Source organism: Capricornis sumatraensis, chromosome 12, assembly GCF_032405125.1.
Source record: "Capricornis sumatraensis isolate serow.1 chromosome 12, serow.2, whole genome shotgun sequence".
Classification (NCBI taxonomy): domain Eukaryota; kingdom Metazoa; phylum Chordata; class Mammalia; order Artiodactyla; family Bovidae; genus Capricornis; species Capricornis sumatraensis.
This window is the reverse complement of record NC_091080.1, coordinates 68935539-68953844: the sequence shown is the minus strand read 5'-3', so window position 1 is coordinate 68953844 and position 18306 is coordinate 68935539.

The window sequence follows — 18306 nt, the reverse complement described above, 5'->3', positions numbered from 1 at the left end:
AGATAATGAGGAAAATGCTGAAACAATGTCCATGCAGTTTTCATCACAATTCTCATAGGATCATTTACTATTCTCAGAGATTTGGTTATAGTACTCTTTTGCAAAGGCAAAATTTTGAATAATTTTGAAGATTATGAAGCTGACCCTGGGAGAAATTAAAAAAAAATGCCACCAAAATAATGCAAAATGGACACATGATAGAGCTGAGAGAATAGCAACAAAGTATCAATGGATTAGAAAATATAAAAAGTTATTTGTGTGTATGTGCATGTCTGTGCATGTGTGTGCTTATGTGTGTATGAGTGAGTGATACCCAGGGATATGATAGAAGTATGATTACTATATACAATCAAAATAATGATTATAAATAAATGTCACCTGTACAAATGGATATACAGTTAGATATAAGCAAAATTATACCTTTGCCTTGGAAAATATGTTTTAAAAAACTCCATAAGATTGAAAATATTTTCAGATTTTAAATGTTTGCCAAAATATTGGGTGAGCAATTTCATCAAACCATTTTTAATTCACATTTTCCTCATTAGAGAAGTTCTGTATCTTTTCTATGGCTTGTAATATTTAAGAGTTACTTACAAACTTTAAGAGATCTAGATTTCTTTGTCAATTATATGGGTTATAAATGCCTTTCCCTTTGCCCCCCCCCCCCCTCCAACAGTGTGACTTGTCTTTAAACTTTGTTTAAACTCTTACAAAGTTTATTTATTTTAATGTGGTCAAACTGGAAGAACCACAGCTTTCACTATAAGAACCTTTCTCAGCAAAGACATATCTTTGATTTTTAATATGCTGTCTGTGTTTGTCATAGCCTTCCTTTCAAAGAGCAAGCCTCTTAATTTCATGGCTGCAGTCACCATCCACAGTGGTTTGAGAGCCCAAGAAAATAAAATCTGTCACTATTTCCATTTTTTCCCCATCTATTTGCCATGAATATTTCCTAAAGGAAATCAGTCCTGAATATTCATTGGAGGGACTGATGCTGAGGCTGAAACTCCAAGACTTTGGACACCTGATGTGAAGAACTGACTCATTTGAAAAGACCCTGATACTGGGAAAGATTGAAGGTGGGAAGAGAAGGGAACAGGAGAGGATGAGATAGTTGGATGGCATCACCAACTCAATGGACATGAGTCTGAGTAAACTCTGGGAGTTGGTGATGGACAGGGAGGGCTGGTGTGCTGCAGTCCATGAGGCTGCAAAGAGTAGGACACAACTGAGCGACTGAACTGATTTGCCATGAAGTGATGGGACCAGATGCCATTATCTCAGTGTTTTGAATGCTGAATTTTAAGCCAAACTTTTCACTTTATTTCATCCTCATCAAGAGACTTCTTTGTTCCTCTTTACTTTCTGCTGTTAGAGTGACAACGTTTCTCCTGACAACCTTGGTTCCAGCTTGTGATTCATTTAGGCTGGCATCTCACATGATATACTCTGCATATAAATTAAATAAGCAGGATCACAATTTACGGCATTGATGTATACCTTTCCCAATTTTGAACCAGTCAGTTGTTCCATGTCCCATTCTAACTGTAGCTTCTTGACCTGCATACAGGTTTCTCAGGAGGCAGGTAAGGTGGTCTGATATTCCTATCCATTTAGAATTTTCCACGGTTTGTTGTGATCCACACAATCAAGACTTTACTGTAGTCAATAAAAGCAGAAGTAGAGGTTTTTCTGAAAGGTCTGCTTAATCAAAGTTCATATAGTCAAAACTATGGGTTTTTTGTCCACCTGATGTGAAGAATCGATTCATTGGAAAAGACCTTGATGCTGGGAAAGATTGAAGGCAGGGGAAGGGGTTGACAGAGGATAAGATGGTTGGATGGCATCACTGGGTCAATGGACATGAGTTAGAGGAAACTGTGAGACATAGTGAAAGGCAGAGAAACTGACGTCCTGTAGTTCATGGGGTTGGAAAGAGTCAGATACAATTTAGCAACTGAATAGCAACAGTGTGGCCAAACTAACAGTTTTCACTTTGCGCTTTATGTTTTTTGAGTCTTGCTAAGAAATAACATGCTACCATGACTTCCTGAAGATATTCAAATCTACTTTAATAAATTGCTTAGCATTATGCTTTCCTCATATAAATTTTTAATCTACTTTTGAGTTAGTTTTTCTGGCACAGATAGCAGTCAAATCAAATAGCTGACTTTAACATAGGTATTAATTTTTCTCTATATCATAAATATTTCCCATTTTTGCATCAATTCTATTATTAAATTTCACATAAAGAAATGCTTTATTCACAGAGTGAGAAGAAATATTTAAATACAGTTTTACTTAAAAGGAGTTCTCTTTTCTACTACCAGCAGTAATGAGAATTAAGCACATGACATACTTTTTTCATAAAACTTAAGTCACAATCTCTTGGTATATATTTAAAAATGTCATACCTTTGGTAATACTGCTTCTGAGTGTCACAAAATAGTATTTCAACACTCAGTAAAATTCATAAACAAAGCCATTTAAAGATACTTTCTTTGCTACATTTGGATAAGTAAAGAAAATCTTTTCTCATAAATGAGCCTGTATTTCCTATTCTCTAGAGGTTTTCAAAAGGCCAACTGCCAATTTTACTTGAAAAAAATGACTTCTGTATTCTTATTATGAGATAAATCAACCCATGTAGCTCTTTAGTACAGCTTTTTATTGTTTAATATAATCAATTCTAGTGGGTGAAAATTTTTGCTTCTGGTAAATACATTTTAAACAATGGCACAGGCAAATTTTAGATATTTTATACATTGCTGAATAGAATGTGATTATTTCGTTTTCTGAGTTACAGAGAGAGTAAATAATGTCTTTAAAAAGGTCACAGATAGCTATTGCTAGAATTGGAATTCTGATTTCATCTACCAGATGGAACACTTTGATTACTGCATCATTCCAACTTTTAAGGCAATCAATTCATTTAAACAATTACAGACATATAATTTGATACATTATTAATTTAAACACTTGAAATAAATGTGAATTTTATGAAAAGGACAGAATGTTGGAGACTGAATATTTCTCAAGGCAACAATAGCTCACTTTCAGAACTTGGAAGAACTATTTCAAAGTAATTGTGATTCACATAATAGCAGTGCATGCATATAGACAGAGCAAATTTGAAGCCAGTTCATCTAACATTATCTCACAAACATCCTAGTCATCACTCTGAGTGGAGATTTTCTTTCATATATTAAAGTTCCAAATAATATCTGCAAACATTAAAATAATTAGTTTTTTGGTCTACCATCTCAAACTGTATTCACAATTTAATAAATCATTAACATTTTTTATATTTAGAAACTTTTAACAATCTAATCTGCATTATAGTCTGTTATTTATTTATTTTGATGCAGTGACCCTTCAGGATAAATGCAGTGTAATGTTACTTTAGTAATCAAAATTGTAAATATGGCAAACTAGAATAAGTCTTTATCTGGCAATTTAATTGATGGTTTCAGTAGGGAGACTATAATCAAAAACAATATCAATTTAAATACTGCTGAGGCAGAAATTTTTCTAAAAAATTAGAAATGTGGGTTGTAAAACATAAGGAAAATAGATTTCCATTCTTGTGATTCTATATTAATACCATCTTATATTGTCATAAATCAAATTCTGATATGTGAATTTCTCTTTCCTATGATTGCCTTTAGTTTCAAAACCAGAAAATTTATCACAAACTTTAGCAAGAACTCAAACTGACTCCTACTCCTTTTACCTGTATCTTCAGTCTTGTGAAAACATATATATATATATATATATATATATATATATATATATATATATATATATTCACTTTCATGGATCACAGCCTTGTTGTAGTAAAGGGTCTTGTGTAACTCAGTGAAGCTATGAACCATGCTATGAAGGGTCACCCGAGATGACTGGGTCATGGTGGAGAGTTCTGACAGAATTCTAGCGGTCCCCTAGAAGACGGAATGGCAACCTGCTCCAGTTAAACTTGTCCTGAGAATCCCATGAACTGCACAGAAAGGTAAAAAAGATATGATACTGGCAGATGAGTCCTCCAGGTTAGGAGGTGTCCGCTATGCTGCAATTACTAATAGCTACAGAAAGAATAATGGAGAAGGCAATGGCACCCCACTCCAGTACTCTTGCCTGGAAAATCCCATGGACGGAGAAGCCTGAAAGGCTGCAGTCCATGCGGTCACTGAGGGTCGGACAAGACTGAGTGACTTCGCTTTCACTTTTCACTTTCATGCATTGGAGAAGGAAATGGCAACCCACTCCAGTGTTCTTGCCTGGAGGATCCCAGGGACGGGGGAGCCTGGTGGGCTGCTGTCTATGGGGTCGCACAGAGTAGGACACGACTGAAGTGACTTAGCAGCAGCACAGAAAGAATGAAGCAACTTGGACACGGCAGAAATGGTGCTCAGTTGTGGATGAGTCTTCTGGTGAATGTGAAATGTGATGCTGTAGAGAACAATATTGCATAGGAATCTGGAAGGTTAAGTCCATGAATCAAGGTAAATTGGACATGGTCAAGCAGGAGATGGCAAGAGTGAAAATCGACATCTTAGGATTCAGTGAAGTAAAATGGATGGAAATAAGATAATTTAAATCAGAAGAACACTATAAAGTGGAATAGCACACGTAGCAAAAAAATTTTTTAATACAAAATGAAGTACTTGTGTGCAATCTCAAAAACAACAAAATGATCTTGGTTCATTACCAAGGCAAAGGATTCAACATCACAGTAATCCAAGTTATGCCCCAACCACTGAAGGCAAAGAAGCTGAAGTTAACCAGTTCTATGAAGACGTACAGGAGACACAGGATAGAACCTAGGTCTCGCACATTGCAGGCAGATTCTTTACCAGCTGAGATACTAGGGAAGCCCAAGAATACTGGAGTGGATAGCCTATCACTTCTCCAGTGGATCTTCCTGACCCAGGAATTAAACTAGGGTCTCCTGCATTTCAGGTGGATTCTTTACCGACTGAGCTACCAGGGAAGCCTTGACACAGGATAAGCAGATTTGAACCCTGGGTTGGAAGATCTCCTGGATGAGGGTATAGCAAGCCACTCCAGTATTCTTGCCTGGAGAATTCAGTGGACTAAGGAGGCTGGCAAGTTACAGTCCATAGGTGCCCAAAGAGTCAGACATGACTAAGGTGACTGAGCATGCGTGCACATGAAGAACTGCAAGACCTTCTAGAATTAACACCCCCCCAAAACAATGTCTTTTTCATCAAAGTGAATTGGAATGTAAAGGAGGAAGTCAAGAGATACTTGGAGTAATAGGCAAGTATGATCTTGGAGCACAAATTGCAACAAGGCAAAGTCTAACAGAGTTTTGTCAAGAAAACACACTGGTCATAGCAAACATCCTAATCCAACAATACAATAGATGACTCTACACATGAAAATCACCAAGTGGTCAAAACTGAAGCCTGATTATATTCTCTTCAGCCAAAGATGGAGACATTATACACAGTCAGCAAAAGCAAAACATGGAGCTGACTTTTGCTTAGATCATCTGCTCCTTATCATGAAATTCAGACTTAAATTGAAAAAGTATGGAAAAATCACTAGATCATTCAGGTATGACCTAAATCAAATCCCTTGTGATTATACAGTGGAGGTGATGAATAGATTCAAAGGATTAGATCGGGTAGACAGAATGCCTGGAGAACTATGAATGGAGGTTCAACCCATTGTGCAGGAAGTAGTGACCAAAACCATCCACAAGAAAAAGAAATGCAAAGTCAAAGTCTGAGGAGACTTTACTATTAGCTGAGGAAAAAGCAAAATGAAGAGCAAGAGAGAAAGGCAAAGATATACTCAACTGAATGCAGAGTTCCAGACAATAGCAAGGAGAGATAAGAAGGCCTTCTTAAGTTAACAATGAAAGAAATAGAGGAAAACAATAGAATGGGAAAGGCTAGAGATTGCTTCCAAAAAATTGGAGACATCAAGGGAACATTTCATGCAAAGATGGGCACAATCAAGGACAGAAAATGTAAGGACCTGACAGAATCAGAAGAGATTAAGAAGAGGTGGCAAGAATGTACAGAAGAACTATACAGGAAAGGTATTAATGATCCAGATAACCACTATTGGTGTCATCATTCACCTAAAGCCAGACATTCTGGAGTGTGAAGTCAAGTAGCCCTTAGTAAGCATTACTAGAAACAAAGCCAATAGAAGTGATAGAATTCCAACTGAACTATTTAAAATCCTAAAAGATGATACTGATAAAGTGTTGCACTCAATTTGTCAGCAAATTTAGAAAATTCAGCAGTCTCCACAGGACTTGAAAATGTTAGTTTTCATTCCAGTCCCGAAGGAAGGCAGTGCTAAAAATGTTCAAACTACTGGATAGTTGCACTCATTTCACATGCTAGTAAGATAATGCTCAAAATTCTTCATGCTAGGCTTCAACAGTACATGAACCAAGAACTTCCAGATATATAAGCTGGATTTAGAAGAGACAGAGGAACCAGAGATCAAACTGCCAACATTCATTGGATCATAATAAAGCAAGGGAATTCCAGAAAAAAAAAATCTACTTCTGCTTCATTGAGTATGCAAAAGCTTTTGGTTGTATGAATGAAAACAAACTGGAAAATTCGTAGAGATGGGAATAACAAACCACCTTATCTGTCTCCTGAGAAACCTGTATGCAGGTCAAGAAGCAACAGTTAGAACTGGTCATGGAACAACTGACTGGTTACAAATTGGAGAAGGCGTACAAGACTGTATTGTCACCTGTTCGTTTACTTTATATGCAGAGTACATCATGTGAAATGCCAGGCTGGATAAAACACAAGCTGGAATCAAGATTTCTGGGAGAAATATCAATAACCTTAGATAGGCAGATGATGCCACTCTAATGGCAGAAAGTGAAGAGTAATTAAGAGGCTCTTGTTGGGGGTAGAAGAGGATAGTAAAAAAAAAAAAAAAAGCTGGCTTAAAATTGAACATTCATAAAACTAAGATCATGGCATCTGGTCCCATCTCCTCATGGCCAATAGAAGGGGAAAAATTGGTAATGCTTATAGATTTTACCTTCTTGGCCTCCAAAATCAATGTGGATGGTGGTTAAGTTAGTAAACTGACTTCAAATCCATGCTATATGTATACATGTAATGCCATTATGTCAATCTCAATTACTTTGAAATATTGCTTTTGAACTTTGAAAATGGGATGCTATTGCCTTGAGAAATAGTTCACATTCATTTTAAAAAGTTGAAATAACAAATGCAACACATTATATAAATTGAAAATTATTTTAAATGAATATGTATATTATTATTTTTGGGAAAATTACATAAATATTTATATGCACATATGTCTAGATGATGTGCCTTTCTTACCTGTATGACACTGTCTTTTTTAATAGCCTATGAGTTCAGCTCTGTGAAAAAACATGGATGCTGAAGGAGCCTGTGTTTTGATTTGTGGCCAGTGTTGTGGCTTGCAGAGTTTGGTGCTGTGATTGCCTATTAAGCCCCAGGTCAGCTCAGAGCCTGCATTGAACAAAGCTACCTCCTCTATTTTCCAAACAGCAGGCTGATCCGTGTAATGTTTTTGCTTGTTACAGCTTCATTGGGTGCTGAAGTTCTGTTTGGAATACTTCGAAAACTTTCTTTTGCTTGATGATTTATATCCTTGCTTGGTTCAAACAGGTGATTGGTGTCTACTGTGTAAGCAGTCCATTCTTATCCACAGAATCAGAATGGTCAATACCCTTGAGTAAATTATTTTGATTGACCCTGTAGGTGCTTCAGGATATACTTGTATCAGACATCTTGACTCATAAATGTACATGTCTGTTACAATGTGTCTTTTATTCACATTCTACATTGTTCACTTTTTCTGTAAATGTGACATCAGAAATTAGCATTCTTATTTTACCTATCAGAATTGAAATTAATCCCAGCAATTGGAGTCTTCAGCACTACTAGTAATGGTTGAATCCAAATGGTTTCTTAGGTAATAGCCAAATCACATTACTTCTCTTTACCTGGATTTACAGTTTGTCAAATGGTGAAGTAATAATATTAATACTAAAGAAAACTTTTTAATGTGACAGGCACAAAATTTTGAATCAATCCAACCATATCTAAGGATTTAGTTCATTTTCACAATGATTTCACAGTATGATTAAAGCTATGTAATTGTATGTTTAAATGCATTCACTCCAAAAGTAAAAATTTGGATTTACAAAATGACACTCAAAATATTAATGGCAGGTGATTACCTGCTTACTACATAAGTAGCTATATTATTACTTAGCTATTATGTTTGGTTAGTGCATTTAGGATATTAGTTTGCAAAACCAAATTTGTATAAAGTATGAACATTTATTTAATCAAAATAGGCACTGACATCATTAATATTTAGAAGTAATATGCATTATATTAATTTAATTTGCATAATTTGGCATAGCTTATTGAAACATTAGGCAACGTAGAAATTTTATTATTCTAATAAGCTTTAATTTAGGATATATAGTGTATAATTGCCTAGGATCTTTATATGCAAACATAAATGAAATACAGACAGTGTCATATGCATAATGGCAATTCTTTAATTCTATAAATAATTGTAAAAATGTATTGTAGTTGATTGCAACAGCCTAAGTAACACCAATGTTTATATGAGGAATGTAAAATTTAATGAAGGGTAATGAGTTTACAAATATACTAAAATCTTACTTCTTGGTATAGAAATAAACATTCCAGATTCATAAAGACTATTGCAATTTCAGCTTTGTTATAGTTGGGATGGAGTGAAGAACAAGGATAATTCAAAATGGTCAAACATGATCAAAACATATACTAAATGTCGTATTATCCACTGCATGTCTTAAACACTGCAGAACAAGTATAGTCAATGCAATCTACAGTTTCTAGTTATCCTTCATAGTTAGATAACCATAGCATATAGGAAAATGTGAGAATGCAGACATATAATCAGTATTATCAATAAATGCATACTCTTCTCTTTTGAATCCCCAGGTATACCATTTGTAGGTTACTTGTTTACTGAGCTATTTTAATTAAATACACTGATAGATAGTATTGAAGTCTGTGCACAGTTCAGCCATACATGTTTGTGTATTTATTTCTATTTTCAAGAGAGGTTACTTTCAAGATCGACTCTTGTCACAGTGGTAGAGATCATGTCCATGAAACAAACTTTCAGTGACTAACCACCCTAAGATAGAAATAGACATCTGCCTGATTATGTGCATGTGTTTTAGTCACTCAATCGTGTCTGATTCTTTGCGACCCCATCAGGCTCTTTTGTCCATGGGAATGTCCAGGCAAGAATACTCGAGTGGGTAGCTATTCCCTTCTTCAGGGGATCTTCTCAACCCAGGGATCAAACCTGGATCTCCTGCATTGCAGGCAGATTCTTTATTATCTGAACCACCAGGGAAGCCTCCATCTGCCTGATTAGCAAGAATCAAGTAATTTATAGTATGATTCAGAATGTCTACATATTCTAGGAAGCAAGTTTACATATCAAAATCTAACAGTCTTCTCACAATTGATAGAAAAGAATAGCAATGCCAACTGTTTCACAGTTCACTTCTTTCTTGGCTGCTCTAATTTTGAATTATTCTTGTCAACATTTCTTGAATAGTTAAATTATTTTAAAATTATTATCTGGTCTTACTTCTCTACCATAGAGAAGTAGAACATTATCACCAGAAGAGAAGAGGAATAGAACAGCTGGAACAGGCCTTAGAGAATACCTGTAGAAATGTGTAAATGGGAATTTGAAACAGAAAACCTCAAAGTAACTTTTCCAAAGTCATGCTGCTGGTTACACGGAAAAAGAGTAAAACCAAATTGCATTTCACTTTAACTCACTATCAGCAAATGATCCAGTAGGCTAGTTCTCTCTCTGCCCATTTTTCAATCTGGCTAAAAATTAGAATGCACATATAATGGGGATCAGTCAATCATTTTACAGTCTATCCTTTTCAAAGTTCTATTACCTTCTGTGGAATGAATGATTCTGTTTCAGAGGTTTGTAAGGGCTATACATTGTATTGGGTTTCCCAAGTGTTTCAATTGGTAAAAAATCCACCTGAATACAGGAGACCTGGGTTTGGTCCCTAGGTCTGGAAAATCCCCTGGAGAAGAAAACTGCAACCTACTGCAGTATTTTTGCCTGGAAAGGCACAGAGGAGCCTTGTAGGCTACAGTCTGTGGGGCTGCAATGAGTTGGACGTGACTTAGCAAATAAACCACCACCACCATACATTTGCAGTATTTTATATATTTGCAGAATTTCCTATGGCATATGGATAAATTTGATAAAATTATCAAAAGGAAAAAATGACCTGTAAGTTTAGGATTCATAGTCTTTTCAGGAAAATAGAGCATACAGACATAACTGATATATATGTAGACTGAATGATTAATATTTAAAAAAATCCCTTATTTTAGAAAATGCATACATGGTAAGATTATACACTTGCATTGTAGTTGAAGATATATTGTTCATTACCTATTCAATCTTTTTGATTACTACTTTCTTATTTTTAAGACTGTCTTCATTAATCAGAGTGCAAATTGTTTAGCTTACCATGCAATCACCCACCCTGCTTAATATGCCCTTTTCAATGTTTATTTCTTGGGGATAATTTAATGCATCAGTACCAACTTTATGGCTTAAAATAACAGAAATGTATTGCCTTACAGTTCCCAGTTCAGTTCAGTTCAGTCGCTCAGTCATGGCTGACTCATTGCAAAACCATGCACTGCAGCACTCCAGGCTTCGCTGTCCATCAACAACTACCAGAGCTTGCTCAAACTCAAGTCCATCTAGTCAGTAATGCCATCCAACCATCTCATTCTCTGCCGTCTCCTTCTTCTTCTGTCTTTAGTCCTTCCCAGCATCAGAGTCTTTTCCAATGAGTAAGTTCTTCGCATCATGTAGACAAAGTATTGGAGATTCAACTTCATCATCAGTCCTTTCAATGAATATTCAGGACTGATTTCCTTCAGGATGGACTGGTTGAATCTCCTTGCAGTCCAAGGGACTTTCAAGAATCTTCTCCATCACCAGAGCTTAAAACCATCAATTCTTCAGTGCTAAGTTTTCTTTATGGTTCAACTCTCACATCCATACATGAATACTGGAAAAACCATAGCTTTGACTAGATGGACCTTTGTTGGCCAAGTAATGTCTCTGCTTTTTAATATGCTGTCTAGCTTTGTCATAGATTTTCTTCCAAGGAGCAAGGGTTTTTTAATTTTATAGCTGCAGTCACCATCTGCAGTGATTTTGGAGCCCAAGAAAATAAAGTCTGTCACTGTTTCCATTGTTTCCCCATATATTTGCCATGAAGTGATGGGACCAGATGCCGTGATCTTTGTTTTTTGAATGTTGAGTTTTAAGCCAGCTTTTCAACTCCAGCTCTTTCACTTTCATCAAGAGGTCCTTCAGTTCATCTTCATTTTCTGCCATAAGGGTGGTGTCATCTACATATTAGAAGTTATTGATATTTCTTCCAGCAATCTTGATTCCAGCTTGTGCTTCATCCAGCCTTGCATTTTGCATGTTGTCCTCTGCATAGAAGTTAAATAAGCAAGGTGACAATATACAGCCTTTATGTACACCTTTTCCAATTTTGAACTATTCCATTGTTCCACGTTCAATTCTAACTATTGTCTCTTGATATGCATACATATTTCTCAGGAGGCAGATAAGGTGGTCTGGTATTCCTATCTCTTTAAAAATTCTCCACAGTTGTTGAGATCGTTAAAATCAAAGGCACAGTCAATAAAGCAGAAATAGATGTTTTTCTGGAACTCTTGCTTTTTCTATGATCCACCAGATGTTGGCAATTTGACCTCTGGTTTCTTTGCCTTTTCTAAATCCAGCTTGAACATGTGAAAGTTCTCAGTTTATGCATAGTTGAAGACTTGCTTGGAGAATTTTGAGCATTACTTTGCTAGCTTGTGAGATGGGTGCAACTGTGCAGTAGCTTGAACATTCTTTAGCATTGCCCTTCTTTGGCATTGGAATGAAAACTGACTTTCAGTCCTGTGACCACTGCTGAGTGTTCCAAATTTGCTGGCATATTGAGTGCAGCACTTTAACAATGAAACATTTTAGGACTTGAAATAGCTCAGCTGAATTCTATCTCCTCCACTAGCTTTGTTCATAGTGATGCTTCCTAAGCCCCACTTACAGTCCTAGAAGCAAGAAATTCAAAATCAGCAGCACTTGTTGCTAAAATCAGGGTGGCTGCAGGGCTGGATTCCCTCCCAAAGCTCTACAGAATCTATTCCATGCCTCTTTCAGCTCCTGGTAGCTACTGCCATTCTTTGGTTTCATCATCTCAGTCTTTCATCAGTGCGTCACTTCAGTCTCTCTCCTCTTCTCTTTGTATGTCAAATTTCCCTGTGCCTTTCTCTTGGAGAAGGAATTGGCAACCCACTCCAGTATTCATGCCTGGAGAATTTCATGGACAGAGGAGCCTGGTGGGTTATGGTCCATGGAGTCACAAAAGAGTCAGACACGACTGAGCGACTCACACAATTCTCTTATAATATAAGGATATATATGATTGCACCTAATCTATTAAAATCTTCCCATCTAAAGATTACTAACTTAATCTTTTGTGCAAAAACATTAACTGTTTACAAGGACTAGGGCATGCATATTTTGAGGGGTTTGTGTGCATACTAAGTCACTTCAATTGTTTCAGATTCTTTCTGACCCAATGTACTGTAGCCCACCAGGCTCCTCTGTCCATGGTATTCTCCAGGCAAGAATACTGGAATGGGTTGCCATGCCTCCTCCAGAGGATATTTCTGACCTAGGGATTGAACCTGCCTCTTTTATGTCTCCAGCATTGGCAGGTGAGTTCCTTACCACAGGTGCCATTTGGGAAGCCCTGTATTTTGGGGTAGTCGTTATTGAACCTACTGTACTAACTCTCCTTTTTTAGTGTTTGCTTTCTCACCAAGAGTGCTTTACAGCTCAGCTATGAAGAGAAAACCACTTACAGTTTTTCCTTTGTAATTTTTCCCTTTCAGTTCCTTTCTACTTTCTCTACCTTGTGTCTTCAATGCACTTCCTTCAGACTCTTTTTTTTTTTTTTTTAAGTTGAAGAATTTTTATGGAAGTATATTTGATGTACATTATCATGTAATTTTCAAGTGCATACCACAGCGATTCAGTTATACATCTATATTCTGGTGGCTCAGTTGGTAAAGAAGATCCAGGTTCAATCCCTGGGTCTAGAAAATCCCCTGGAGAATGAGATGACAACCCACTCCAGTATTCTTACCTGGAGAATTACATGGACAGAGGAACTTGGTGGACTGCAATCCGTGGGGTCACAAAGAGTTGGACAAGACTAAGTGCTGGGAGCCAGCGTGAGAAATCCCACCCATGGCAAGGTCATGTGGCAAGAAGCTGGATGGGCAAGGCAAATCAGTTTTCCCCCTGGTATTTCCTGACCATGTACTCCAAAAAGAAAAAAAAAAAAAATATGCCTGCCTTATTGTATTTTTCTACTTTTCTGACACTCTCTGGAAAAAGTTAATTCAGGGCTTCAGTCTCCTGCAAAAGAATGTCTCGGCTTAAAACCCCCTCTGATAGCTCTCTAACTTGCCTAACAGATTCCCCCGGACTTTTTACAGCTTGTGAATTGTTTACAGTCTCCCAACCTCGAGAGGCACAGGAAGCTTAAAACATCCTAGGGTTGCAGGAGCTTCCGAGGTGTCAAGATCATTAGAATAAAACTGATTAAGCGTTTTATTGTTGAGCCAATACTTGCTGCCAAATTTTCATATCTTTTATTTGTTGATATAGTTGGTATATAGAAAAAACAAGTAGCAACATTAGATCTTTGAGTTAAGTACCTTCTTTGTTATAACCCACTGCACCTTTGTTCTATAGAGATGTAACTTTAGTGCTTTAAGGAGATGCAGATTAAAGAAAAACACTTCAGGGGAAATGAGATTAACATTCATTAAGGAAGGCAGCCAAAAAGTGTTAGCAAGCCTCCTGGCCAGAAGATAATATAAATCACCTGAGACCTTTTGTATACAAAAAGATAAACAGAAAGGGTCAGGACTGCTGCCCCTGCATGACTCTGTATCTTCCATTATGCAAAATTTAGGGTATATAGTAATTTTGATGTTAGCAACACTAGACTTTTGAGTTAATTACTTTTCTTTTGTTATATATCACTGCACTCCTCTTGTGTCCTTGCTATGTAAGAATGTAACTTTATTTAGTGTTTTCTGAGGGTGGCACCAGACTTTGGGAAGATCAACACAAATTAGTCTTCTGGTTGACAAACCTTATCATAAAAAAGGCTGTAAAATGTTAATTGGCCCTCTGGCCGGAAGATTATGTAAATCACCTAAGGCTTGTGTATACAATTAGGTATGCAGAGAGAAAGCCTGGTTTTGATAAGAGTCTGGGCTGCTAAAGCCGCATAACTTTGTATTACCCATTGATCTCTATGTACAATCAAAAAGGTATAAAAGGCCTTTCTAGACAATAGAGGCCGGGCTAGTCATTGGAAGGACTGGTTTCCCCAGTGTCTCCTCTTTACTCAGGCTGTATTCCCATCTGGGGCATGGAGGCTCGCCATGTCTACTTACTTGTCCCGGCTTCTAAGATCCCTAAGAGAGAGAGTCCAAGGCGGGGCACTCTCCGATATTCAAATGGACGCTGGTGGCCTAACATAGATGGTGCAAGCTCCTTGTCTGGAAATTTATTGGCTTTCCACGTAAACCAAGGTATTCAGCTTCTTTTCTCCATTTAATTTTCCTACTACACTATTTCTTGCTAATCTAATTTTATATTTATAAATAAGTTTTTTCCTCGCCTACTCCATCTCCCCTTTGAATCACTGTGGATCCACCGGGGCTGGACCCGGGCAACTAAGCTACTAACATACACACATATTCTTTTTCAGATTATTTTCCCTTATACGTTATTAAATTTTATTGAGTATAGTTCCCTGAGGTATACAGTAGGTCCTTGTTGGTTATCTATTTTATACACTGTAGTGCATACATATTAATCCCAACCTCCTTCCACCCACCCTTCACCTTTGGTAACAATACTTTTTTTTTTTTTTTCTCTCTGTCTGTGACTTTATCTCTGTTTAGGAAATAAGTTCATTTGTGCCTTTTTTTTTACCTTTTTTTAAAGTTTCTACATATAAGTGATGTCACATGATATTTGTCTTTATCTAGTGCATTTTATTTAATATGATTTACTTGATTCCTTCATATTCTATTTTAGGTTAAAATAAACAAAAACCAAGCCAAAACAACAATAAAATCCTCCTTACTCAAGCCATGCCAGGACTCAGCTATGGTTCTTGATCCCTGGACATGTTCTTGCACATGATAACCCTGTATTTCAATATTTGTTTATTTTTTCTTTATGAGACACAAAAATATAACTTTAATTTCTGTATCTGGTAGTCATCTGATTGCTTGACACTTAGTAGGAGATCAACATGTATTTATTGATTGCATTATTGTGTGAATAGAGTTGTCATGATTAGTGGGAATAGTAATTTACTTTAAAATATTGTACTGTCACTTGGGAAATAAGCTAAATTGCAATGAGAAAGCTGAAATCACTAAGTCACCAGTAAAATAGAAATTGGATTTACTATTATTACAGTGGGTATTAATAGCAAACCATTCCAAAATTAAAATGCATACTATAAAGAGTTTAAATACATATTTCTTTCTCATTGCATTTTCTAACATCAAAAGGCATTAACTTTTTCTTAGAAACCTAAGTATTTAATATAAAATGTGTTAATATCCTAAAAATGGGATATACTTTTCATATGTTTTTAAAAGAGGAGTTTTTAAACATTTTAACATATGAAAAGCATAAATTCAGGTTATTATCCATCACTTCTTTTTAAAATATTATAATACAGGTTATGTGTGTGTGTTAGTCACTTAGTCTTGTGTGACTCTTAGTGACTCCATGAACTGTAGCCTATCAGGCTCCTCTGTCCATGGAAGTCTCTGTGGGTAGTCATTTCCTTCTCCAGGGGATCTTTCAAACCCACAGACTGAACCTGGGTCTTTTGCATTGCAGGCAGCTTCTAACACATACAGGTTATGTGTTTACTCAATTCAACTCAGAATCAATGAAAGGTACTGTGAACTAAGTAGAATGCTGGAAAGAGAAGACATAGAGCAGAGTAAAAAATAGATCTTTTTCTCAAGGAAATTTTAACATAAGAAGAGAGGTAAGTTAACAGAGTAAATAAGATAGCAAAATGATACAGAAGTAAAACACTCTAGGAATACAGAGTAGAAAATAAAAGTGTGTGTGTGTGTGTGTGCGCTTGTGCACGCTGTGTGCATATGTATACATACATGCACAGGGACAGACATAGCTGGTGAATGATTAACAGGGAGTTGGAGAAATACTGTTGCTTTTGTTCTGTACCCAAAATGAGAACGAGGAATTCACCAGGAAGGAATCAGAAAGGGATAACAGGGAGAGTAAAAAAAACACTAACTAAGGGTCAGATCAGACCAGGGATTTGCAAGCAATTTAGATTACTCAAAGTAAAGACTCTCAAATTTGACTAATGTAAAAAACTAGCATAAACAGAAAAATAAATCTTATACAGTTTCCATATTATTTTATTCCAAATTGGATTACTAATATTACCTAATATTTATAGTTATAGGACATCACTTTAAAATACCTTATACATAAACATATAATGAAATTATAAAATGAATACAAGTTTATAAATTGTATTTAATAAAAAATATAAAATTAATAGGAGTAAAATTACATTTAATATAGTCCCATGCTCTGCGTTAAAGGGTTTTAACTTTGATTTTACTAACAGAAAATGTTTGCTCTCTAAAAACTGTAATGTGTGGAATAACTTCAAGATTTGTTTTTGGCTAAATCAGGATAAGCAGTTCTTCATCTTAATCAAATTTATGTCTGTGTGAACCTTACTTGAATGCCAAATTTAAATAGGCATATTTAAAGGATATATTTGGGAGAGGGAAATGGCAACCCACTCCAGTATTCTTCTCAAGAGAATCCTGTGGAGAGAGGAGCATGGTGGGCTGCTGTCCATAGGGTCGCACAGAGTCAGAAACAACTGAAGCAACTTTGCATGCATGCATGTATGCATTGGAGAAGAAAATGGCAACCCACTCCAGTATTCTTGCCTGGACAATCCCAGGGACAGAGGAGCCTGGTGGGCTGCCGTCTATGGGGTTGCATAGAATCGGATACCACTGAAGCAACTTAGTAGCAGCAGCAAGGAATATATTTAAGTTGTGGCAATATTTTTACCCAAATGGTAGGTTAATGCAATTATTGGTGAAAATGGAAAAAAAAAAAAGTTATACCTAAATTCTAGTTTAGTAGCCACTAAAAAATCTGATTTACAGTTTTTAAGAATTACCAATTAGTCACATTTTTTACCTCAAATTTTAAGCAAAAAAGGAATAGAATAGTCAGCAAGAGCTACAAATACCCTCTTTATTACCAGTAAATGAAAGTTTGAGACCATGGATTGAACCTGAGGCCAAATATGCAAATTTACTGATATTACATCCCTGTAAGTGTAGACATTGGATTTCCCTGGTGACTCAGTGGTAAAGAATCTGCCTGTCAGCATAGAAGATGCAGGTTCAATTCCTGGGTTAGAAAGATCCTCTGCAGAAGGAAATGGTAACCCTGGTCAATATTCTTGCCTGAGAAATCCAGTGGACAGAGGAGCCTGGAAGGGCTACAGTCCCTGGGGTCACAAAGAGTCAGAAATTACTTACCAACTAAAGAACAGCAAAGTGTAGACTCTGTGGGCAGCATATGAAGACTGTAGAGGTGATGAATAGAATCAGTCACCTCTAAACTTGATCTTGGTCTATAGCACAATCCAGTCAGCACAGAGTGTCAGAAAGAAAAACCACTCAGTGATCATAATTTATGAATGGATAGAACACATCATATTAACAGAATAGACAGTAGAGAGCAAAATTCATATAGTCATCTCAATAAACATAGAATATGTACTTAGCAAAGTCCAGTAAATTTTGTGGTAAAGAAAACTCAACAAACAAGGAATAGAATGACATTTGCTCAAACTAAAAAAGAGCATCCATCAGTACAAAAACCTGTAGCTAACATCATATTTAATGGTGAAAGACTGAAAGATTTTTCCTCAAATCAGAAAGACAAAAATATCCATCCTTACTACTTTTATTAATCATTTTTCTGAAAGTTCTATCCTGAATAATTAGGCAAGATTAATAAATTAGG